The sequence below is a fragment of the Cynocephalus volans genome, chromosome 16, assembly GCF_027409185.1.
Source record: "Cynocephalus volans isolate mCynVol1 chromosome 16, mCynVol1.pri, whole genome shotgun sequence".
Taxonomy (NCBI): domain Eukaryota; kingdom Metazoa; phylum Chordata; class Mammalia; order Dermoptera; family Cynocephalidae; genus Cynocephalus; species Cynocephalus volans.
The window spans coordinates 57,545,984-57,572,647 of record NC_084475.1 but is presented as its reverse complement, the minus strand read 5'-3'; the positions used below and the strand labels follow the sequence as shown (position 1 = coordinate 57,572,647).

At 37.2% G+C, this 26,664-nt stretch overlaps 1 protein-coding gene across 1 annotated transcript in view; it reads right to left on the bottom strand.

Annotated features, from left to right (window-relative positions):
* The window catches only part of CCDC171 (coiled-coil domain containing 171), a 338,249-nt gene that overhangs the window by 129,108 nt on the left and 182,477 nt on the right, over nucleotides 1-26,664 (bottom strand). The window lies entirely within an intron of this gene.

Sequence of the window (26,664 nt, the reverse complement as noted above, 5' to 3'; positions counted from 1 at the left end):
GGGGGCATGGGGGGAGCCAAGCAAAAGCCATGTTGCCTTTATGATGTGGTCTCGAAAGTCACACAGTGTCACTTCACAAAGGTTCATCCAATTTCAAAAACAGGGAAATAGATACCACATCTTGATATGGGAATGGCAAGGTTCTGAAAGCACTTGTGGAACCAGAAATATTACTGTGGCCATTTTTGAAAAATACAATCTTCCACACCTCCAACATGAAAGAAAGGGATCAATAAAAACAAATGGAAAAAAATATAAAGACATCAGAAGAAAGAGAGAGAATTCAGGGAAAGAGAATTTAAGAGAACTTTAATAATTGTTTATCATTTGCTAAATACAAAAATAAAAATCTACAATTTAAGAAGATATAGAAATTATTTTTTTAAAGAATGCTATGAAAAGAGAACAAGAAATCAAAAGTAGCTCTTAGAAATTAAAATATGATTACCAATATAAACCATTTCAATAGAAAGACTGGAAAAAAACTTGCATACTTTACCAGAATCTAAAACAAAAAGATAGAAAAGCCATAGGAGATCAAGCCAGGAAATTTGACTTCTGACAGGTGTTCCAGAAAGAGAGAAGAGGAAATAAAAAGAAGAAAATTAGACTGAATTTTGAAGAGTCTATGAAGTATTATTTCACAAAGCAAAAATGCTAATCCTCTGGAGGATTAGCATCTACCTCACTTTGGTGCTCTTCTGTCCCCAGTACAGAACTGAAGTAGTTCTAAATTACAAGTAGTCTAAATCACACTTACTTGAAGTAAATCATTTGAAGTAGTAAATCACTAGCTAAATAGCTATGGATTAAGACACTTCTAGAATTACTCCAATTTCCATTTCTAAATATTTTAAACAATTTTCTTTTTTAAAAGTCTCTCATAGAGAGAAAATAAAATGTTTCAAACTCTGAACGAAAATCCTGTGTTGGAAATAAAGAGGGCTATGAGTTGGGCAGATCCTGAGTTCAAATTCTGACTCCAAAACCTACTAATATGTGATTCTGGACAAATTTATTAGTAACTCAGATCCTTGATTCATTTTCTATTTATAGTTTATATTTATTTATTATTATATGTATCTTTCCAGGTAGTTGTGAGGATGACAGATAATGTACATAAACCATCTAGTTCATAGTGGTTACGTCATTAGCATGATACAAGATCCTCATGAGAACCCAAAAATGTGATAGCCACATTTCCACTCTACCTACATCAAAGAAACATTATCTAAACTAATGCTAGGATGACTGATCTACCCACTGCCTGATCTCATCTGTTTTTGGTTATCAATCATGTAATTGGAATTTTTAAGGCAGAAGGCTTTAGCAATCTGAATTCTGCAAACACAAAGCAAATGAGTATGGTCTATTTTGAATAGCATGAAGTGGAGAAGTATTTTCATGTGAAATTCATAGATGAACAAAGAATAAAAGCTGAGGTTGATTCTTTTTCTTTTCTGCTTCCATACCACAAGAGGGACCTTGGGCAAGTCAGAGCAGGAGAAAAGTAAACTCCTTCCATCTCTTCAATTAGTATTACTTCTCTAAATATAATAAATGGATCACCATCATCCAAGTCTGAGAACCCAGGAGGAAAGAAACCATTTTAACAGCAAACTGGCCTGACGCCTGAAAGCCTTGTAGATAATGATTATCTCTTAATAGCACTGTGAGCCATGTTGGAATCAAGGCAATGATTTGACCTCTAAAGGCTGTCAGAATAAATTAGAAGGGACCATTCTCTAATCGAAGTACTAAGATAAATCTAGGGATAGATAAAATTAAAGGATTAGTAAGAAAGGTACCAAATTATACAAAGATATTTGTTTCTTAAAAGAGCCTGCACGATAGAAATCAGCCAGCTTCCTGCACGAACTTTGCTCAGCTCAGCTGTTTTAATAAAAGGTGTTTCTTAATTACAAAAAAAGAAAATTATCTTAAATTCACAATTCTAATCTAGACTTTAGCTAAAAGACAGACTTTGTAAATTCAAGACCAGGAGATTATGTGAATCAAAACACTTATCACCACCTGGGGGTGGCAAACCACTAACTGTTGGAAATGACCTAAGGGCAAAGAGCCAATAGAAGACTGAACATGAGGGCCAGCCCCTTGGCTCACTCAGGAGAGTGCGGCGCTGGGAGCGCTGAGGCCACAGGTTTGGATCCTATATAGGGATGGCCGGTACACTCACTGGCTGAGCGTGGTGCGGACCACACCATGCTGAAGGTCCCCTTACCAGTCAACAACAACAACAAAAAAGACAACATAAAAATGACAAAGACCACACCCAAAATATGTCACTGAATATATTTCTAAAAATATGCATTCTGATATACATATATACTCACTTTATTTATATATATTATTTTTATATGTAAATATAAGTAAAAATATAGAATTATATGCAAAATTATGTGCTGTACATAAATTGTGTTTTATATATATTGCATATTAACACATAAATGAAATATTTATTTAAAATATATAATTGTATAATATGGATATGTATATATACACACACATAAAACTGAGTGTGTGCATGTATAGATAGGTAGATAAACACAGACAAGAACATGATTTGAAAACTGAAATGCCAATGTCATGTTTTGCCACTTAAAATGAGAATTTTGATAATAAATGGTACTATTATAGTCTGTAAAACTCCAAAAAGAATTTTCTCTACTGTGTAGCTTAATTCAGAATAGGAGTAAGGGTCTTGATAGGGGAAAATCAGATTCATAGCTACTAAGTTTTCTTTAGGTGGCAACATATGAAATGTAAACATATTTTCAAGTCTAGAAATGCCTGTTCTAAAACTGACGTAAGAATGACTTTGTTAAAAGACAAAATAATTTTTTACTCCATCATGAAAATATTCTTATAACACAAAAAGAAAATATGTCACACTTACCAATTTTCCCTTTAAATGGGTATAAAGCATTTTATTTTTCTTAAAAATAAAATACGAATATCTCCTGCTATGACAAATTAAAATTACCAATTCTTCAACAGTAACACACTTTAAAGCTGTGAAAGGCCCAACCCTTTTAAACAAAATTACAAATATATTTGGCTATTATATAAAGCAACTTCATCATGCATATTGTCAAGTTCTTTGCAATTATTTTTGTTCCTTCGTTTATATAGTATAAGAAGAAATACTTACCTCTTAACATGTTACAACTGTTAAATAAAATAATATGAAGTGCCTTGCAATGTGTCTAATGAAAGTATATGTGCTCAGTAATGTTAGTTCTTTTTTCTCAAATTACACTACAAATAACAAATTAACTTTACATAAAATTATATGAACAAAAAACACCTGCGGAGAAAATTCATTGTTCCTTTTTAAGCTTAATGTAAAACAAAACAATATACCTTTTCTTATCTGTCACACTGGCAAAGGTTCTTGGTTCTTATTAGTTGTTATTGGTGTTTTAAAAATAATACCTGATGATACCCAATGCTGATAAGAATTGAATTAGACAGAAGCTCTTATACACCCTCTCAGGAAAACACTAGATCTGAAAACACATCCATAGCCTTAAAGAAATACACACATACACACACACACACACACACTCTCAGCATTAAAATATCTACATATCTTTTGACTCATTCTATTTCTCTAGCTCTATCCTGAGAATATAATCAGCTACATAGTCAAAGACTTAATCAAAAGATGCTCATCTTAATTTTTAATAGTGAAAAATGGGCATAATCTGAATATCCAATAACAGAAAGATAGTTAAAATACATTCAGCACATTCATAAGACGGAATATTATATGGCTCATTAAAATAAGGTTTTTAAATAATCTGAACAACTGCTCAATAAATGGCAATTCCATTTACCCAGTTGCTCAGGATCATCCCCTCACACTCACATCCAATCCATCAGAAAACTCTGAAAGCTTTATCTTCAAAATGCAAGTATATTCAGAACCTTACCACTCTTCACTCCTACCACCCTGTTTCACGCCATCATAATGGATTATACTGTAAGGTTCCTAACTGGTCTCTCTGTTTCCACTTTTGCGTATTCTAATAGATGCCCGAATAATTTTTTGACAATGTAAATATAAATAATGTCACTCTTCTCTCCAAAAAACAGGATACAAGATTATATATTACATACTTCCAGTTCTATTTGCCAAAATATTAGGATAGCTATATATGAGTGATAATGGAATTACATACAAATTATTTTTGTTTTACCTGTGTTTATAAATTTTTTTCTTATGATGAGCATAGTTAATCAGAAAAAAACTAAGATAATGTTTGTGAAAAATTTTATACAAAATAGTTTGAACTGCATGTTTCAAAATGTTTTAAGTACTTTTTACATGTGCTCTAATCAAAGATTAGTACTCAATTTAAAAACATTATAACTCTAATTTCAAATTACTACTCATTGAGAACAAATCTGGACATGGAAAAAAAGAATTTTAAAATTCTATACGAGGGTACTTCAAAAAAGTTCATGGTAAGATCCGTATTATCTTTTAATTTTATTTCCCACGAACTTTTTGAAGTATCCTTATATGAGAACATGTGCTTTGATAAAGAAAATTATCAGGTCATAATAAGTTTAAACAGAAAAGGTAGATATTTTATTTTACTACATATTTTTCTGTTGCTCAGGCTAACAAAAATGAGAATGACAACTTTCTATGAATCTTCTAGCTTTCTAGCTTGAATCTTCTCTGTTAAATTATTATTTAAAATTAGTGACCTGAGAGCTGTTGTTTCCTTAATTCTTTTTCTCTGACCTTGAAATATAATTGACTACCATATAGGTCTCAATGGTATAAGTTATTAGAAAGATAAAAATATATGGAATTAAAGTAAAAAATGATAAGACTTTTAAATTAAGTAATGATGTTAATAATCCTACTTTATGAAAATGGGTTATATGATAGACGTTAATTATTATTATAACCCGAGTTTGTCAACTAAAAGACCTTTAAATTTTTTAAAGCAAATGAATTTGGGGGTTCTTTTGTTTAAAAGTTTACTAGGGAAAATATGGCTACTTCAAAATTAGGTAAATAAATTACTTTATGGAACATTCACATTCTATACCCTCAGAGTATGGCAAATAATTTTATTAATAATACAAAAGATAGGACCTTTTTAAAATAAAAAGAAGTATTCATAAAATGTGAATCTGCACAATTACCACAATGATTCCACAATATCTTTGTAAATTACTCCATGTGAAATTTTGAAAATACATTCTTTTTTGTTAACTTCTTCTTCCCCATCTGCAGTCTAAGTGTAATTAAGTTTTGCGAATGGAAAACAATAGAGCACAGAGTTCATTTTCTATTAAAATTGAGACATGGGCAACAAAAAAGCCAAAGTAGCTGCAGGAAAGCCAGGAATGATACAGGGAGCTAAGAAGAGGTGTAAATCTTGAGATCCCGTGAGGCTGCTAACTGCTTGATGGGATGAAAAACAAGATAGAAGTAAGCAGATGACAGAAAACGATGATGAAAAAAGACATGTAAATAAGAGCTGGATCAGGGTTAGACAAAAGAACTGTTTGGGAGACTTACTGTGAATGAGTCTGTATTTTTTCCACCATAAGACAGTCTCTTTCAACCAATGTTTAGGACTTTTCATGGTCCGAATTACAAAACTATAACAATTAAGTGAATGTAAGATTTTGTAATAGTTTCAGAAGCTCTCATCCATTGTCATATCAAAATCTTACCAACCATTAGTGTTGAGAAAATACAATAGTTTGGTCAGGGCCCTCGCCTCAGGTTCCAATGGGTATGGTTTTAGCACATCCGTTGTAAGCAAATCATGTGTGTGTGTGGAGTTACTGCACATGTGTGCCAATGTATCTTTTTAGCTTTGTTGCTGTTCTTGGGTTCTTTCTTCAGAGAGAGAGGGAGAGAGAGGTAGAGAGAGAAGGAGACAGAGACAGAGTAGTTTTCCTGAAGCAGGTGGGCAAGCATTGGCCTTGGGCATCTGCCCCATGCAGCCATGCTTTACAACCTATGGCTCCAAGGACCTTTTGGCCGATTACCTAGCTCATAGACCTGCGTGTGAGGGGTCTGGTGAGCCAGCCTGGCATATGAAGGGTTTGTGACCCAGTCTGTGAATGGGCTTGAGGGGTCTGGGAACTCCAGACCCAGCCCTAGCTCAACCATCAGCCCAGTCGGCAGGATTACCGGCAGGTAAAAGAGCCCAACAACTAGCATGGTCAAGTAGCTTTACAATTGGCGTAGTGAACAGGATAAAGAGCTAGACAACTGGCGCAGTGAGCAGGATTCCAGGCCAGACATTAGCCAGTAACCAGACAATTAGGATGTAGGTATTCTTTTAATTAAATTCAATATATATATTCTCCACATAGCCAAATACTATTGTTTCTACACAGTAAATGCTCAAATATATATATACTAATTTAATTAGATGACAAGAATTCATTTGCTATAAGAAAGATAAATGAAGAGGTGATTTGAAATACGACCTTTACAAAAAGATTCTTTGCTTTATTAGATAATGGTATGAATATAAAAATATTTTTAAATTATCTATAAATAATAAGTACATCTAGTGTTTTTCGGGTATAACTGAAATTTATAAGAACTTAGTAGATACTTAACTTTTCCCAGGAAAAACTATAGCTAGGGCTTTATTTTAATCATACATAATTCAGTCATTCTTAATCTCAATCTTACTCGGGAGAGAGCAAAATGAAAAAAAATTTCTTTTCATATAAGCAACAGCATTTCAGGAAAGCCATCATGTCACTCAGTTACTGAACTGCTTCCACTGCTTGCTAGCAATTCATAAATTACTGTTGTTTCCTAAATTTTAATCTATAGAAGTCTAATTTACTCCTATACCCCAACCCTGTCAGCACATTATCTATGGGCCTATGGTCCATTTTGTTTTCAACAGATTATGCAAACATCAAATATACACTAAATCAGAGAAGTGTATCATCAAATTATGATTTGTACACTAACTGGAGAAATCAATTCACTTTGGGGACAATGAAATGGATTTTCAGAAGATGAGCCCGGTCTAAGGATGGTACCAGCTACAGATACCAAAAATATTTTAAGAGATGAATGGGCTATTTCAGATGCTTGTTTTCTAGTATTTCTCTATAACTGACAGAACTGATTAACACTAGGAGTCCTTTCCAAAGGAATCCCACAAGTGCCAAGGCGCCATGGCATTCCTAAGGCTTTCCATTTATTGAAACTGCAAATCACAGGTCCTTACTCTAAAATTCAATTATTCTGACCTCTTCGGATTTCATTTATATGCAAATGCAAACAGCGATCCTATTACTCAATTAAATTAATAAAAGATTGCTGTGTTTTGGATATGCGCCAGAACCAGATCTACCATGGCCCCATCAGGAATTCAGTATCCTTATTCCAAACTACAATATTTTGAAAACTGACAAAAATCTAATGCCCATAAGCAGATGAATAGCTAAATAAACCAGTGGTTTATTTACAGTATGGAATTATTTGCATCAATTTAAATGATAAATGGACAGATCTTTAGCCCATGTTCTCGAACAAAAAGTCACGAAAAAACACAAACTTGCAATAGTGATTATTTTCGGAAGGGAGGAAAGGAACCAAGATTGTTGGTTGTGGTCAAAGGGAACTTCACCATTATATTAGTTAAGGGAGTGCTAAATACTATAGCCAAGAATCAAACAAAAATGTATGATGGCTCAAACCATGATGATGTCCACAGTTTTGCTCACATACATTTCAAAATAGATGCTCCTGTTTAGTGTTTGGCTATCACCTAAGTGGTGTTGCAAGACTATACACCTTCCATCCTGTAGTTCCACTATCTTTAACACATGGCTTCCAAGGTCACTTTGCTAGTCTGTATTATGATGAAAAGTAAAAGAATATGAAATATTATATATAGAACATTTTCATGACCAATATGTAAGTAGTAAACATTACTTCTGTTCACACTCCATTAGCCAAAATTCATTCTGCTAGCAAACCCAAGAAGAGAAGGAAATGGGTTTGAAGAATGGTTAACCAGTCTCTGCCACAGTCTGCTCTTTTGTCACCAAGTACCCATTTCAGTGTTCTTCCCACCCTTATTTGCACACTCTGTTCCCAAAAAGGACAACCTAAATTCCCATCTAATCACTGCATCCAGCTGAAAGTCCATGATCATCTGGTGATGTTCAGTATTTTCCATCAGGCCCAGGTGTGGCTCCTCAAATCCAGCAACCTACTAACTGAAAGATAATTTAGGCTCATACCCAACCTAATATACACAGATATCATGGGACAGAGTATGCACAACAAATACTCCCGCTCAGAAAAAGGAACAACAGGCAATATGCAGCAATCACTGGTCCACAGCAATGATGAAATCTTGCCAGGCAGAATTCAAGAGATCCTTCTATCCTGACAGTAGGGAAAGTTCCTTAATTGTCCCTGATTCTAGAAGAAATCCATTGTCAATTGTTCTCCATAGTCCCTTGCTCTGCCTTCTGTGAGGTTCTTCTTTATCTCTTATTCTCCATGGCCACATATGAAATGGATGCTGGTGAAGGTGCTCTTTTGTGGCCTATAGAATTTGTGCATTCCTTTTCTTGCTTTCAAAGGTTTTAGAGCCCAAAGATTATTTAAGGATCAAAGAGTAGAAGGCTATTTTAGCACACAGATTTCTTTGGCACACAGTGCCTCAAAAATTGATAGGCTTTTGATCTGCCTGCTTTCAGTCAGTGCATGTGCCAACAAATACACCGAGATTCTTTCTTGATGATTACCCTCACTACTGGTTTCCCTGTTTTTATATATCCATGTGTATGTGTATGAGTGTGCACACAAACATAGCCTGTGTACTTGAACTTACTGGTGGTTACCTTGAGGCCATCTAAGATAACAGGTTTGAATAAGAAAGCCATATTCCTAATTTGTTCCTGCCCTGGGGCTGAGTCATAATGGATTCCGTCTAGGCTCCAGATTTCCAGACTCCTCATCCCTTTTATTTATGCTCACAAGCCAACTAATTCTTTCCTGAGCTCATTTTTTTAATACCTTGTTCAAAGCAGAGTGTCAAAGCCAACACATATTATCACTGATGCTTTCCAACCACTTCCCCGAGAGCTATATAATCAGTAGGTAGATCACCTCTCTCCTAAACTTTAACAAGTACTGTTTCATCAAATGTTTTGCCTCATCTTATATGAATGCCAATCTTTTCAGTCCTGATATCAGTTTCCTCATCATAAACTGCCTGATCTCTAAGCCAGTGCCTCATACTTTAGGTATTGGTCACAACCCATTTTAAGGTACAAATTTCTACAGTAGCTCCCACAAGTACTTAACCCACAGACAGATGACCTCCCTGAAGTAACAATTTTTTTTTTTTAATTTTATTTTGTCGATATACATTGTGGCTAATTATTGCTCCCCATCACCAAAACCTCCCTCCCTTCTCCCTCCCTCCCTCCCCCCCAACAATGTCCTTTCTGTTTGCTTGTCATATCAACTTCAAATAATTGTGGTTGTTATATCTTCTTCCCCCCCCCCCCCGGTTTTTGTGTGTGTGTGTGTGTGTGTGTGTGAATTTATATATTAATTTTTAGCTCCCACCAATAAGTGAGAACATGTGGTATTTCTCTTTCTGTGCCTGACTTGTTTCACTTAATATAATTCTCTCAAGGTCCATCCATGTTGTTGCAAATGGCAGTATTTCATTCGTTTTTATAGCTGAGTAGTATTCCATTGTGTAGATGTACCACATTTTCCGTATCCACTCATCTGATGATAGGCATTTGCGTTGGTTCTAACACTTGGCTATTGTAAAGAGTGCTGCGATAAACATTGGGAAACAGGTATACCTTTGACTTGATGATTTCCATTCCTCTGGGTATATTCCCAACAGTGGGATAGCTGGGTCATATGGTAGATCTATCTGCAATTGTTTGAGGAACCTCCATACCATTTTCCATAGAGGCTGCACCATTTTGCAGTCCCACCAACAATGTATGAGAGTTCCTTTTTCTCTACAGCCTCGCCAGCATTTATCGTTCACAGTCTTTTGGATTTTAGCCATCCTAACTGGGGTTAGATGGTATCTCAATGTGGTTATGATTTGCATTTCCCGACTGCTGAGTAATGTTGAGCATTTTTTCATATGTCTGTTGGCCATTTGGATATCTTCCTTAGAGAAATGCCTATTTAGCTCTTTTGCCCATTTTTTAATTGGGTTGCTTGTTTTCTTCTTGTAAAGTTGTTTGAGTTCCTTATATATTCTGGATACTAATCCTTTGTCAGATATATATTTTGCAAATATTTTCTCCCACTCTGTTGGTTGTCTTTTAACTCTTTTAATTGTTTCTTTTGCTGTGCAGAAGCTTTTTAGTTTGATATAATCCCATTTGTTTATTTTTCCTTTGGTTGCCCGTGCTTTTGGGGTCGTATTCATGAAGTCTGTGCCCAGTCCTATTTCCTGAAGTGTTTCTCCTATGTTTTCTTTAAGAAGTTTTACTGTTTCAGGGTGTATATTTAAATCCTTAATCCATTTTGAGTTGATTTTAGTATACGGCGAGAGGTATGGATCTAGTATCATTCTCCTGCATATGGATATCCAGTTATCCCAGCACCATTTGCTGAAGAGGCAGTCCCTTCGCCAGTGAATAGGCTTGGTGCCTTTGTCAAAGATCGGCTGACAGTAAGTGTGTGGGTTGATTTCTGGATTCTCTATTCTATTCCATTGGTCACTGTGTCTGTTTTTATGCCAGTACCATACTGTTTTGGTTATTATAGCTTTGTAGTATAGCTTAAAGTCAGGTAGTGTTATGCCTCCAGCTTTATTTTTTTTTGCTCAGCATTGCTTTGGCTATGCGTGGTCTTTTATTGTTCCATATAAATGTCTGAATAGTTTTTTCCATTTCTGAGAAAAATGTCTTTGGGATTTTGATGGGGATTGCATTGAATTTGTATATCACTTTGGGTAGTATGGACATTTTCACTATGTTGATTCTTCCAATCCAAGAGCATGGGATATCTTTCCATCTTCTTGTATCCTCTCTAATTTCTCTCAGCAGTGGTTTGTAGTTCTCATTATAGAGATTTTTTACATCCTTGGTTAACTCAATTCCTAAGTATTTTATTTTTTTGGTGGCTATTGTAAATGGGCAGGCTTTCTTGATTTCTCTTTCTGCATGTTCACTATTGGAGAAAAGAAATGCTACTGATTTTTGTGTGTTGATTTTGTATCCTGCTACTGTGCTGAAATCATTTATCAATTCCAACAGTTTTTTTGTAGAGGTTTTAGGCTGTTCGATATATAGGATCATGTCATCTGCAAACAGGGACAGTTTGACTTCATCTTTTCCAATCTGGATGCCCTTTATTTGCTTCTCTTCTCTGATTGCTCTGGCTAGTACTTCCAACACTATGTTGAATAGGAGTGGTGAGAGTGGGCATCCTTGTCTAGTTCCTGTTCTTAAAGGAAAAGCTTTCAGCTTTTCCCCATTCAGGATGATATTGGCTGTGGGTTTGGCATATATGGCTTTAATTATGTTGAGATACTTTCCCTCTATACCTAACTTATACAGGGTCTTTGTCATGAATGAGTGCTGAACTTTATCAAACGCTTTTTCAGCATCTATAGAGATGATCATATGGTCCTTGTGTTTGAGTTTATGAATATGGTGTATCACATTTATTGATTTGCGTATGTTGAACCCACCTTGCATCCCTGGGATGAATCCCACTTGATCGTGATGAATAATTTTTCGTATGTGTTGCTGTATTCTGTTTGCTAGTATTTTAGTGAGGATTTTTGCATCTATATTCATCAAGGATATTGGCCTGTAGTTTTCTTTTTTGGTTATATCTTTACCTGGTTTTGGTATCAGGATGATGTTTGCTTCATAGAATGAGTTTGGGAGATTTGCGTCCGTTTCAATCTTTTGGAATAGTTTGTAAAGAATCGGTGTCAATTCCTCTTTGAATGTTTGGTAAAATTCTGCTGTGAATCCATCTGGTCCTGGGCTTTTCTTTGTTGGGAGCCTTCTGATAACAGCTTCAATCTCCTTTATTGTTATTGGTCTGTTCAAATTTTCTATATCTTCATGGCTCAGTTTTTGGAGCTTGTGTGTGTCCAGAAATTTATCCATTTCCTCCAGATTTTCAAATTTGTTGGCGTATAGTTGTTTATAGTAGTCTCGAATGATTCCTTGTATTTCAGATGAATCAGTTGTAATATTGCCTTTTTCATTTCTAATTTTTGTTATTTGAGTCTTCTCTCTTCTTTTTTTTGTTAGCCATGCTAATGGTTTGTCAATTTTATTTATCTTTTCAAAAAACCAACTTTTTGATTCATTGATCTTTTGAATTGTTTTTTGGTTTTCAATTTCATTCAGTTCTGCTCTGATCTTAATGATTTCTTTCCGTCTGCTAACTTTAGGTTTGGATTGTTCTTGTTTTTCTAGTTCTTTAAGGTGAAGTGTTAGGTTGTTCACTTGCCATCTTTCTATTCTTCTGAAGTGAGCGTTTAATGCAATAAATTTTCCCCTCAATACTGCTTTTGCAGTATCTCACAGGTTTTGGTATGATGTATCATTGTTTTCACTAGTTTCAATAAATTTTTTGATTTCCTGCTTGATTTCTTCTTGGACCCATATGTCATTAAGTAGAATGCTGTTTACTTTCCATGTGTTTGTATAGTTTCCAGAGTTTCGTTTGTTATTAATTTCTAGTTTTAATCCATTGTGGTCTGAGAAGATACATGGGATAATTCCAATTTTTTTGAATTTATTGAGACTTGATTTGTGACCTAATATGTGATCTATCCTGGAGAATGAGCCATGTGCTGATGAGAAGAATGAATATTCTGAGGTTGTTGGGTGGAATGTTCTGTAGCTATCTGCCAAGTCCAATTGGTCTAGAGTCTTGTTTAGATCTTGTGTTTCTCTACTGATTCTTTGCCTAGATGATCTGTCTAATATTGACAGTGGGGTGTTCAGGTCCCCTGCTATTATGGTATTAGTGTCTCTTTCCTTCTTTAGGTCTAATAGAGTTTGTTTTATAAGTCTGGCTGCTCCAACATTGGGTGCGTACATATTTATGATTGTTATGTCTTCTTGATGCATCAGTCCTTTTATCATTAAGTAGTGTCCCTCCTTGTCTCTTTTTATGGTTTTTAGTTTAAAGTCTATTTTGTCAGATATAAGAATAGCTACTGCAGCTTGTTTTTCTTTTCTGTTTGCATGGTAAATCTTTTTCCATCCTTTCACTCTTAGTCTGTGTGAATCTTTATGGGTGAGGTGGGTCTCTTGTAGGCAGCATATAGTTGGGTCCTGCTTTTTGATCCAGTCAGCCAGTCTGTGTCTTTTAATTGGGGAATTTAAGCCTTTTACATTAAGAGTTGTTATTGAAAGGTGTTGATTTATTCCTAGCATTTTATTGGTTGTTTGGTTGTCTTAGGTGTCTTTTGTTCCTTGCTTTCTGATTTACTGTTTGTTTTCTGTGTTTGTTGGTTCCTTAGGTTGTAGATAGTGTTTTTGTTAGCTTGTTTTCTCTTCATAAAGGCCGTTTTTATTATACTAGCGGGTTTAGATTTTTCTTGGGTTTTTATGGCAGTGGTAGTTATTTTTCAGGAACCAAACCCAGTACTCCCTTGAGGATTTCTTGTAAGGGTGGTCATATGGTGGTGAACTCCTGCAATTTTTGTTTGTCTGAGAAATATGCTATTTGCCCCTCATTTCGGAAGGATAGCCTTGCAGGGTAGAGTACTCTTGGCTGTCAATCTTTGTCTTTTAGTATTTTGAAAATATCATCCCATTCCTTTCTAGCTTTTAGGGTTTGTGATGAAAAGTCTGATGTTAACCTGATTGGGGCTCCCTTATAGGTGATTTGACGCTTCTCTCTTGCAGCTTTTAAGATTCTCTCTTTGTCTCTGAGTTTTGCCAATTTGACTATGACATGTCTTGGAGAAGGTTTTTTTGGGTTGAATACGTTTGGAGATCGTTGAGCTTCCTGGATCTGAAGATCTGTGATTTTTCCTATACCTGGGAAGTTTTCTGCCACTATTTTGTTGAATATGTTTTCAATGGAATCTCCGTTTTCCTCCCCTTCTGGAATACCCATGACTCGGATATTTGATCGCTTATGGTTGTCTGATATCTCTCTCAGATTTTCTTCCATGTCCTTGATTCTTTTTTCTTTCTTTTAGTCTGCTTGTGTTATTTCAAACAGCCCATCTTCAAGTTCAGAGGTTCTCTCTTCAACTTCGACAAGCCTGCTGGTTAAACTCTCCGTTGTGTTTTTTATTTCGTTGAATAACCTGTTCAGTTCAGCAAGTTCTGCTACATTTTTTTTCAGGACATTGATTTCCTTGTATATTTCCTCTTTCAGATCCTGTATACTTTTCCTCATTTCATCATGATGTCTAGCTGAGTTTTCTTGTATCTCATTCAGTTTCCTTAGAATTATCACTCAAAATTCCTTATCAGTTATTTCAAGGGCTTCTTGTTCTATAGGATCTAGAGTTTGAGATTTATTAACTTTTGGTGGTGTACTTTCTTGATTTTTTGTATTTCTGGTATCTTTTTTTTGGTGTTTATTCATTGTGGCAGGGGGTTTCTCAGTCCACCGGTTTGAGTCTAATGACTAACTAGGATGTTGCTGTGGTTGCCAATTTCGTATGGCTCCCTCCGTGACTGCTCAGTTGGCCTCTGGTGCCTTGTGTGTGGGTTGCCTCGGGTCTTGGGCTTCTCCGGGGAGCCACCTTTCTGGTCAGCTTGGACTCTGCTGGGCTGGTGGATCACGTACCACAGGGTGTGTGATCTCTGTTGAGCTTTCACTTCCTGTGCAGGACTTCTCCCCGTTCCGTGTGCTCTGGCCCAGGCTGTTGGATCGTGCAGTGGCGACCCCACAGGGTGTGTGGTTTCTGTCGAATCTCCGCCTCCCTGGCCGCACGTCTCCCCACTCTGTGCGCACTGTGCTGGGCTGGGGCGTGTCTTCTGCACCCCTCTTCTATCAGCTGGGCCTTCAAGACCCTGCTCGGCACCGCCTCGCCCAGGAAGTCTACCAGGTTTCTGCTAGGCACAGACGACCGGTCTCTCTGGGTGCCTTTGTAGCACTATGTAGATCTTTCTCAGGTCTTGTTCACCTTTGTATCCCCCCAGTATAAACCAAGTCTAGCGCCCACCTGCAGCCTGGTCTCCGCCCGGTTCAAGCAGACCTGGGAACTCTCCTACCACACTATTCCCAACCAGAAATTCGTTAGGCTTTTTTCCAAACTGGTGGCCGCAGAGATGGTATCTGCCTCCCAGTAACAGGGAGTTTACCTGAGGCCGGAGTCCAGGGTGTGGTGGAGTGACAGTCGGCCCGCCCGTACTTCCTTGCCCTCCCGACACTAGCCGGGGACGCCCCCTGCCACCAGCCCCGCCAGAGAACCGTGGAGGGAGTGGGAGCGGAGGCCAGTCCGCAAGCTCCGGAAAGCCGCGCGCCAGGCCAAGCAAGTGGGAGGGCTCAGTGATGGCCGAGCTGGGCGGGACTGCCCGCACCTGGGAAAATGGAGGCAGCACCGGGGAGGTGAGTGGCCTGGTGGTGCAGGCGGAAGCCGCGTGGGCATCCACCCCCCGAACAGAGCTGTGCCAGTGGTGACTCACAGTGCTGTGCCAGGTCGGGCGCTCGCTCTGTCTCTGGTTTGCCGCCTTTCCCAGTTCTCGGCCGCTGCCGCCTCGGGCTGTTCAGTCGCGGCGCGGCTCGGGCGCTCCCAGGAATCTTCTTTAATGCCGGCCTGAAACCTCGAATCCTGAATAGGGCAGCTGGCCGCCTTCAGCGTGGCCCCGGCCTCCAGGATCCTGGCTGCATCCACAGCAGCCCTGGCGCCGTGTTCCCTGTTTCGAGACTCGCTTTTACAGCTAAGAAACAGTTCTTTTCCTGCTCCACACTTCAAAGCTGTTGCCTGTAAATGAGGCAGCCTCTCCTGCCGGGGTTAAAGTGGAGGTCACCCCCCACGACCGGTCCGCAGCAGCAGTCCTCCCTTAAGAGATGGCGAGAGGAAGGTCCACAAGTTTCCCGGCTGCCTGAGGCCCAGTGGCCACCTTTTCCACCTCAGCTACTCCGCGCCAGCCGCCGCAGCCGCCGCCATCTTGAAAACCCCCTGGAGTTGTTTTCCCTGAAGTAACTATTTTATTCACTCTTTCACCTACTCCGTTAACATGGAGTGCCTACCACCAAATAGAATCTGAGGTCTCTTCCACATCAAAATATATTAAGACAGAACTCAAAATAAACATGGTCATTAGTACAAATAGTTACTAATTTTAAATCCAAGCCTACTTGAAGCCAAGAAAAAAATAAAGTACATTGCATATATAGCTTTCATTGTCATATAAACTATATCATGTGAAGTAAAGAAATGATGCTTGAGAAAACTCTCAGAGGACCAGTACCATAAAGATACCACAGACCAGATCAACAATATAAAATATCTCAAGAATGGAGTAGAATAGGAGAAGGGGAAAGAAGAAAAAAGAAAAACAAACCTTTAACTTGTTCCACTTTTTTTGGTACCTTATTTTCCATATTTATTGCCTCAACTTCTCAATAACAGAGAGGTTCTATATATTACTATAGTTCCTGCCTTCAAAGGATACTCCCTTCAATGACTTAAGAGTTCTTAGGGAATTTTATAACTATTCAACTAATTCCATTAGTCCAAGATCAACAACAGACACAGCTTGTTTTTCCTTAGCTCTCTGGCTCTGAAAGGTTTCTGCCTAAATGAAAGACTATTGCACATAAATTTGTTTCCATGCCCAAAGAAACCACACCAAGACACATCATAATTAAACCCCCAGAAGCCAATAATAAAAAGAAAATCTTAAAAGCAGCTGAGGGAAAAAAAAAAAAGACACATTACATACAGAGAAACAAAGATAAGATGAACACACATTTCTCATCAGAAACTATGCAAGCCACAAGAAAAAGGAACAATATTTTTAAAGTGCTGAAAGAAACTACCAACATAGACACCTATACTGAATATCTTTCAAAAATAAAGACATGCATTACAAGAAGTGTTAAAGGGAATTCTTCAAGCAGAAAGAAAATGGCACTAGATGGAAACAAGGGTCAATATAAAGGAAATATTCATCAAAAATAATAAATATGTGGGCACTGATGAAAGACAATTGTTTTCTTATTTTTAAAATTTCTTTAAAATCTAATTTACTATTTAAAGCAAAAATAACAACAATGGATTGCGGTAAAAGTAAAATCTATGACCACAACAGCAAAGAGAATGGGAGAGAAGAAATGGAAATGTATTGTTGCAAGATTCTTACATTATACATAATGTGGTATCATATTACTTGAAGATGGACTATGATAGGTGAAAGAAGCATCTTATAAACACTAGAGCAACCCCTAAAAAATCAAACAAAGAGAAATACCTAATAGCCAACAGCAGATACAGCAGATATTTTACAGAGTACTAAAAAATATTTAATATTTGTAAAGGTTATATAGTAAATATTTTAGGTGTTGTGGACTATATGGTCTCTCTCACAAGTACTAAACACTGCCATCATGGTATGAAAGCAGCCATAGGTATATATGTACATAAATGGACATGGCAGCATTTTAATAAAACTTTATATACAAACAGTAGGCTATATTTGACTTGTGGGTCATACTTTGCTATTCCCTGATCTTATAAGCTTACCCTCTAATAGCTTAAAAAAAAAAAAAAATCAGGGGGATGAAGGCAAAACAGCAGACTAGAGGTGCCCAGGGTACATTCCTCCCACAGAATAAGACCAGAACAAGGAACGGACAGCTAAGTACTAAAGACAGCATTGGTGGAAGAGTGTGGGAGGGCAGCAGGAGTCCAGTGAGGGCCAGTGGAGTGCGAAAACCCAGGATGGTGACATGGAGAGGAGAAAGACACACATGGCTGTAGCCACCACATCTCCAACACCAGGATCAGCCCAGGAGGAATTTTCCCTTGCAGTGGAAAGAATCTGCTTGGCCATGAGTACTTCCTAGCGGTAATCCTCCTCTTGCTTGTGCTTCTGCCAGCACCATCACTGTCACAGTTGCCAGTGCCACTGTGCGGCCCCAGAGCTGTCACCTGTCTCCCCACACAGCAGATGGTCCTGCTCCCACCATGTGGCTACTGCTGCCATGACAGCCTACCACATGACTACATTGACAAAGGGAAGATTACAAGCAGAGGCACCAGAAAGAGGTGAGTGAGTGCAGCCCCACCACCCAGTGACCCAACCCACAGGGGGAATTACACTGCCGCGTGGTCACACAACCAGGGGTGGTATCTACTTGTGCAGCCCACAATACTGCCTTGACCCAGGAAGGGACACACATGGAGCTGCAGATGAGTGCAGAAACTCAGGATAGCCAAACAGAGTATGGAAGAAAATACCCAGCCACCACCAACCAACCCATCACCCAAGTAGGAGAAGCAAGGGCCAAAGAAGAGCCTCTGCTTACAGGAAAGAGAAACCACACCTAGGGTCACCCATTCAAGCTGAGGAGCTTCAGTATACCACAGTACACCTATGTGCGTCATGGGACTTTAGCCAGGGTGCCAACAAGTCCACCCAGGGTCACCCACCTCAGCCAAGGAGTGACAGCCCACCAAGGCGCTTCTCCCAGGAACTCAAGATTTTGGCCACATCCTAAATGGTCCAACACAGTGTCATTCATTTCAGCAAGGAACCACTAAGCACCCCAGTGTCTAAGCCACAGAGGCACTCACACACAACTCTGACATTGAATAGGACCAAAGTAACCACATGGAGAGTACACTACCGCATCTACCCGGAGCCAAAACTAAAACAACCTACCCAACAGTCGATATAAAACACATCTACAGGAGGGAGTCTCTCTCCTCAAAAGCTACTCCAGAGAAATAGAAGAAGCAACTGCTCTACCAGACGACCTGACATCAATGAAATAAACAAGAAAATATAACACCACCAAAGGAATACAGTAATTCTCAAGTTCCAGACTCCAAACATCAGGAAATCCTTGAAATGACTGAAAAGAAACTCTGAACAACAATATTAAGGAAACTCAATCAGATACAGGAAGACTCAGATAGATGACACAAAGAAATGAGAAAAACAATCCAGGATATGAAAGAGGAAAGTTATAAAGAGATAATTATCTTTAAAAAGAAAGTAGCAGAACTCCTGGAACTGAAGGATTCATTCAATGAAATAAAAAATACAAACGAGAGTTTAAGCAGCAGGCTAAAGCAAGCGGAAAAAAGAATTTCTGATCTCAAAGACAAACTTTTTGAAATAAAGCAGGCAAAAAAAAAAAAAGAAGAAGAAGAAGAAGAAGAAGAAAATCTACAGAGCTAGTATACAACCTTAAGTGCAAAAACATCTACATCATGGGTATTCTATAAGGGGAGGAGAAAGGAAAAGGCACTGAAAACCTATTCAACAAAGTAAGAGGGGAAAACTTCCCAGGTATTCAGGAAAAAACACAGACTTTTCAGATCCAAGAGGTTCAAAGATCTCCAAACAGATTCAATCCAAAAAGGTACTCTGCAAGACACATTATATTCAAAATGGCAAGTCAAAGACAGAGAAAATCCTAAAAACATCAAGAGAAAAGTGTCAAGTCACCTATAAGGGAGTCCCATCACACTAACAGCAGAAACCTTATAAGACGGAAGAGAATGGGATGATATATTCAAAGCACTAAAAGAAAAAAACTGCCAGCCAAGAATACCACACCCAGCAAGGCTATACTTCAGAAATGAAGGAGAAACAGTGTATTTCCCACAAAAACTGTGGGAGCTCATTACTACACAACCATTCCTACAAAAAAATTCTCAAGGGAGACCTGCATTGGGAATCCAAAAAATGATAATCACCACCATAAAAACACAAGAAAAACAAAACCCACTGTTAAAACAAATATGCAAATGAGAAAGAGAAAGAAAGAAACTATACCTTACCACCTCGAAAAACCAACAAACACTGAACACAAACAATAAAAGAGGAAAAAAGGAACGAAAGACATTTAAAACATCCAAATGAAAATGGATAAAATGACAGAAATAAGACGATACCTTTCAATAACAACCCTAAATGTAAATGTATTAAACTCCCCACTCAAAAGACACAAACTGGATTTAAAAACCCAACTATATGCTGTCTACAAGAGAGTCACCTCTCCTGTTAAGACACACACAGACTAACAGTGAAGGGATGGAAAAATATATACCACACAAACGGAAACCAAAAACGAGCAAGAGTCGCTATTCTTAAAGCGGATGAAATAGACTTTAACCCAAAAGCGGTAAAAAGAGATGAAAAAAGGCTATTAAGTAATGATAAAGGGATCTACCCAGCAATAAGACATAGCAATCACAAATATATATGCATCCATTTCACAGTAGGTCAGCCCTTCCTGATTCTCAGCTTTACACGGGCAGATCTTCTCTAATCCATGAGGCTTGAAGCCTAGATTTCCCTAATATGATTATCAGCTCTAGCCTCCAGCTAGGTTTACACAGCCAAATGAGCTATTTAGACTTCAGCTCCTTCTCACTGGTTTTGGATATCCTCTTTATTTCCAGTATCTGAACATTTTAATCTCATTAAGCTTGTTTAAAATATGATTCATTTGCTATATTTTATCTAGTTTCTACTTGCTATGATATGAACGTGTCCCCCAAAATTCATGTGTTGGAAACTTAATCCCCAACACAAGAGTGTTGAAAGGTGAGTCCTTTAAGAAGTGATTAGGTCATGAGGACTCTGCCCTCATAAAGGACTAATGCCGTTATCACAGGAGTAGGTTAGTTATCTCAAGACCAAGTTCTTTATAAAAGGACGAGTTTGGTGCCCTTCCCTCTCACACTCAAGAAAGCTCTCTCACCCTTCCACATTCTGCCATGGGATGATGCAACAAGAAGGACCTCACCCACAGCTTTTTCATAGCTGGCACCTTGATATTGGACTTCTCAGCCTCCAGAACCATGAGAAATAAATATCTACTGTTCATAAATTACCCAGTCTGTGATATTCTGTTATAGCAAAACAAAATGGACTAGGACACCAGTCCACATGTTTAAACTGGAAAGTCCTTTTATGTTAGAAAAACCTTGATGCCAATAAATGGCACTGACAATACAAGATAAATTATAAAACAATTAAGACTATAGATCTAAAAGTCCTAAATGAAAAATTAAGAAACTGAGTACAGCAATGTATTTTTAAAAATCATCAAAGCTACTTTGGGTTTATTTCAGGAATGCAAAGCTGGTTTAACTAGAATACTGAATGATGTAATCCAGGGGTCAGCAAACTTTAAATAGGATTAGGCTTTCTGTGCCACGTACAATCTCTTTCACATATTCTTCTTTGGTTTTGTTTGTTTGCTTGTTTTGTACAATCCTTTAAAAATGCAAAAACCATTCTTAGCTCACAGGCCGTACAAACACAGGCCATAGTTTGCCAATACCTGACATTACTCAACATGCTAAAAGAATAAAAGAGAAAAATCATGTTTGTCTCAATAGATGCACTAGAATATATTTGATAATAGCCAATATCCATTCATAATTTTTTTAATTATTCATAATCTAGGAAAATAACTCCCCTAACCCAATAAGAATTATCAACTACAAACCTACAGCAAACTTCCTTCTTTATGGAGAAATCTTAGATTCTCTTTAAGATTGGGAACAAAATAAAGATGTTTACCATCTCCACTTCTATTCAACATTGTATCCCAGCCAGTGCAGTAAGGGAGGGAAAAAAAAAAAAACTAAAGGCAGTAAGGTTTGGTAAAGGAAAAACAAAACTGTTACTATAGAACAAATAATATAATTGTTTATGCAGAAAACCCTAGAAAGTACAGATAAAGTACTAGAATTGACAAGAAAGTTTAGCAATGTGGCTGCATGTAAGATTAATACTTCTATCTATTCATGTGTCAGTTACTTCACTGATGTTATTCTTCCGATTAAATTAGGCAAGCTTTCTTCCACAGAGAATTTTGTGTTAGCTCCTGCCTAGAGCAACGGGACATACTGACCTGGAATTATCCCTTTCAAGTTATTAGGCAATTCCCTAATACGGGAGTCTCAGGTTCAAACTCCTGTCTGCTGGCAGAACCCAAAGCTTAGCACTGTACTTGCAGCACTGATAATGGTATGTGCCTCCAGGGAAAACCCAGCATCTGTTCGCAGTGCTAACTTTGACTTCGACACAATGAGGTCTGTCAGTGTTGCTGTTTGTTATATTTTTGTCCTGAAGATTTCCTTTAGTTCTTAATGTACTGCTGTTATTACAGGAAGTATCTTATCCAAGATCTAGCTACATTAGAATGAAAGGCCTTGTGAGCATCTAGTTCAAAGTATGATTTATAAAAACTAATACATAGAAATGATTACAAACAAAACCCCAAAAATGTTAATAGTGGTGGCTTGCAGATGATAAATCACGGTTAATTTGTTTTCTCTTCTTTATTTTCCATATCTTCTATTAGAGATCTAATGATCTTATTTTGTCTTTATAAAGAAGAAGAAATAATACACTTTATTTTTAAAAAGAAGTTATGCACAGGACACAGTAAAAAGAACTATTCTCTAAAGTATTACTCAAAAAAACACCAAAGAATAATTATTAAGCATATACTCGCTTTTCAAACAGTGTCGGGCCTTAAAAACTAACGCCACCTTAAGTGACATTACAAGCGGCGCCATTATAGGCCCACAAGGGCGTATTTAAATGTGGCAGCCTAAGAGGGCGCCAGGAAGAAGTAGGGTGGTGGTGTCTGCGGGAACCTTGCCTTAGCCCTTATTGGCCAAAAAGGCGCTTCCGCGCTCAAGGTTGCAATAGCTAGGCATTGAGACAGGATGCATGCTCTCTTGACCTTTAAGCTGATAAGATTATGTAAAAAACCTCCCTTCCTCATTTGCCTTTAAAAGCAAGTGCTTGTGTGGTAATAAACGGAACTGCTCGACAGAACCCCCACCGTGTCTGAGTGTCCTTTAACTGGGCTGTTTTGGGGGGCCGGCGGCTGTGCTCACCTCTCTTCACGGCTCTCTTCCCCCGTTTCCTTCCAAAGGGGACAGGAGGGAAAGAGGAATCCCGGGCCGTTCGCTCACCCACCAAAAGGAACGAGGCTAAGGGCTGTTCGGCTCGGCCGGCAGTGGACCCGACAAAACAGTACCATAATTCACTCTCATAAAAATCTTGTAAGTTAAATATTGTATCATTATCCCTATTTTTGCAGAAGAGGAATGGAAGCTCAGAAAGGTTAAGTAATTTGCCCAAGTGACAAAACTGAGATTTGGGTTCCAAAGCCAGTGCTTTTTCCACTGAACCATGCTGCCTCCCAAAAGAGAGTATTTTCATATTACTGCCTGCTAGTTCTAATTAAGAGATAGTAATTAAACAATTCTCCACTCCTAACAACAATATTTAATCTATTGGCACTTTAAAGAAATTAATAAGAACAGCTCTTTATCTGCTGGAAGATATTATACTTAAACACAAACTATAAACTATTACAAAAAGAAAAGGATCCAATATAACACAGTTAGATGCTTTTCCAAAACATAGTTAATTATATTATCTATTAACAGACATAAAGCATAAAAATGTTGTTTAATGACCAATATACTTATAAAAATGTTCAATTTAACTAATAAAGAAAGACAAAGTAACAATGACAAATCTATTTAATTGGCAAAAAGTTTGAAAATAGTAACAGCCAGGTTGGGCACAAAGTGCAATTCTCATATATCTTAAGAGAGAATATAATTGGTAAAAACTTGCTGTAAGCCAATTAATAATATATACACTTTAAAATGTGGCTTTTGACCTAGTAATTCCTCATCTAGGAATTTATCCTGATGAAATAATCCCAGATATGTGTATAAAAATTTAGCTACAGGTCTGTTCATCTTAGAATTACTTATACGAAAAGGAGGAGGAGGAGGGGAAAGGAAAAGAGAAGTTGAAATGAATCTAAATCTACAATAATAAATTAATAAGTTATACACATTCAGGGGCTTACCAGAAGCTGGGGTGGGGGAGGGGAAATGTTGGTTAAAGGGTATAGACAAGAGGAATAAGTTCTGGTGATCTACTGTAAAGCAAGATGACTATAGTTAATCATAATGTATGGTTAATTTCAAAATTACTAAAAGAGTGGAAATTTAAGAAGCAATTAACAGAGTTAAAAGACAACCAACAGAGTGGGAGAAAATATTTGCAAAATATACATCTGACAAAGGATTAATATCCAGAATATACAAGGAACTCAAACAACTTTACAAGAAAAAAACAAGCAACGCAATTAAAAAATGGGCAAAAGAGCTAAGTAGGCATTTCTCTAAGGAAGATATACAAATGGCCAACAGATATATGAAAAAATGCTCAACATCACTCAGCATCTGGGAAATGCAAATCAAAACCACACTGAGATACCATCTCACCCTAGTTAGGATGAATAAAATCCAAAAGACTATGAACGATAAATGCTGGCGAGGCTGTGGAGAAAAAGGAACTCTCATACATTGTTGGTGGGACTGCAAAATGGTGCAGCCTCTATGGAAAATGGTATGGAGGTTCCTCAAACAATTGCAGATAGATCTACCATATGACCCAGCTATCCAACTGCTGGGAATATACCCAGAGGAATGGCAATCACATCGAAGGTATATCTGTTCCCCAGTGTTCATCACAGCACTCTTTACAATAGCCAAGAGTCGGAACCAGCCCAAATGTCCATCATCGGATGAATGGATACAGAAAATGTGGTATATTTACACAATGGAATACTACTCAGCTATAAAAAAGAATGAAATACTTCCATTTGCAATGACATGGATAGACCTAGAGAGAATTATACTAAGTGAAACAAGTCAGGCACAGAAAGAGAAATACCACATGTTCTCACTTATTGGTGGGAGCTAAAAATAAGTAAATTCACACACAAAAGAAAAACGGGGGGGGGGGCGGGGGGAAGAAGACATACCAATTACAATTCCTTGAAGTTGATACAACAAGCAAACAGAAAGGACATTGTTGGGAGGGAGGGGGGAGAGGGAGGAGGGAGGGAGATTTTGGTAATGGGCCACAATAATCAACCACATTGTATATCGACAAAATAAAAATTTTTTAAAAAACGTAAATAAAAAGCAATATGCATCATAGCATGAATGTATTTTTATTAACCTCCAGTCCATTATATTTCTATATTTGTAAAATATAAAGTCAGAAATAATGTATATCAAAATTTTAATGGTAGGTATAGCTGGTGATAAGATTTGGAATAATTTTAACTTTCATTTTTCTTTATATTTTCTTATATTTCCACAATGAGTATATATTACTTGTGTAAAAAAAAAGTGAAAAAAGATTGATATCACAGAATCATATCAGGTGGTAAATAAGATGCTCACTGTTGCTGTGATATAAATAAATTACAAAACAGTATATAAGTATGTTCTCACTTATGTAAGAAAAATTATGTATATTAGGTTGAACCATTTGAAATTGCTTGCATTTTTCTGTTTTCTGTTTTATAAAAATAGCAGTTTCGAATAATTCAACTTAATACATATAGCTGGGAAAATATACTCCAAAATGTTAATAGTATCCTAGGAGTTTTTTTCTTCTTCTTTAAGGTCACCTACATATTCTTCTTTAAATTCATTTATTTTCTTCTTTTAAGTTTCAATATTTTCTAATTTTTCTAAAAACTAAATCCCAGTTTCAATATTTACAGGCCAGCAGACCCTGGGCAAGTCAACTGAACCCTCAATTTCCTCAAAAAACAATGGAAATAATAAGAATAGTACCTACCTCCAGGGTATGTTTAAGAATGAAATAAGATAATTCACGAGAGACAGTTTGTAGCACAGAGCCTAACACATGCATTCTGTCAATCAATATGACACATAATGTGGCAGTTAGGAAGAGAGATATGAAATCTGACTCCCTAGATCTATCACTTACTAATGCTGTGCAAGTTATGTAACTTTTCTGAATTGCAGTTTTCTCATCTACTAAATGCAAATAATCCCATAGAGTTTGTGTGAGGATTATATGAGATAACTGTTTATAAAGTATTTAGCATAGCACCTGGCAAAAAGGAAGTTCTCAATAAGTTTTCACCATTTTATTATGAGTAGCAATAGTATTATTTTGATATCAGAATAAATATATATTATTTATATAATAAATCATACACCAACTCTGAGTTGATTAACTGTATTAAGTATGGTACCTGATATAGAGGTTATGTTATATCATTTTGGTTTTCGTGGATTTAGTTTCATTCCAGTGTGTATAACCTTACTAGTGAAAAATCCACAAGGATTATTATAGTCAAAAACTAGAATTCTATTATACTTTATATCCAACATTTCCAAAAAATATTATAGTCCTAAATCCATTAATGAAATTTTCTAAATGACAATTAATAGATTATAACTCTTTTCCTTTCTAAATATCTTTGCCACAAATATATGACAGGGAGAACAACTCTTCCTAACCAAACTTCCCTACTCTCCAAACATGCACTTCTATAAGAATTAGAGAGACCAAGACCCAAAACCTTCCAGAATTCCAAAAGATAGGTAGAATCTCCAAAGTCCAGAAGGCACAAAATAAGAA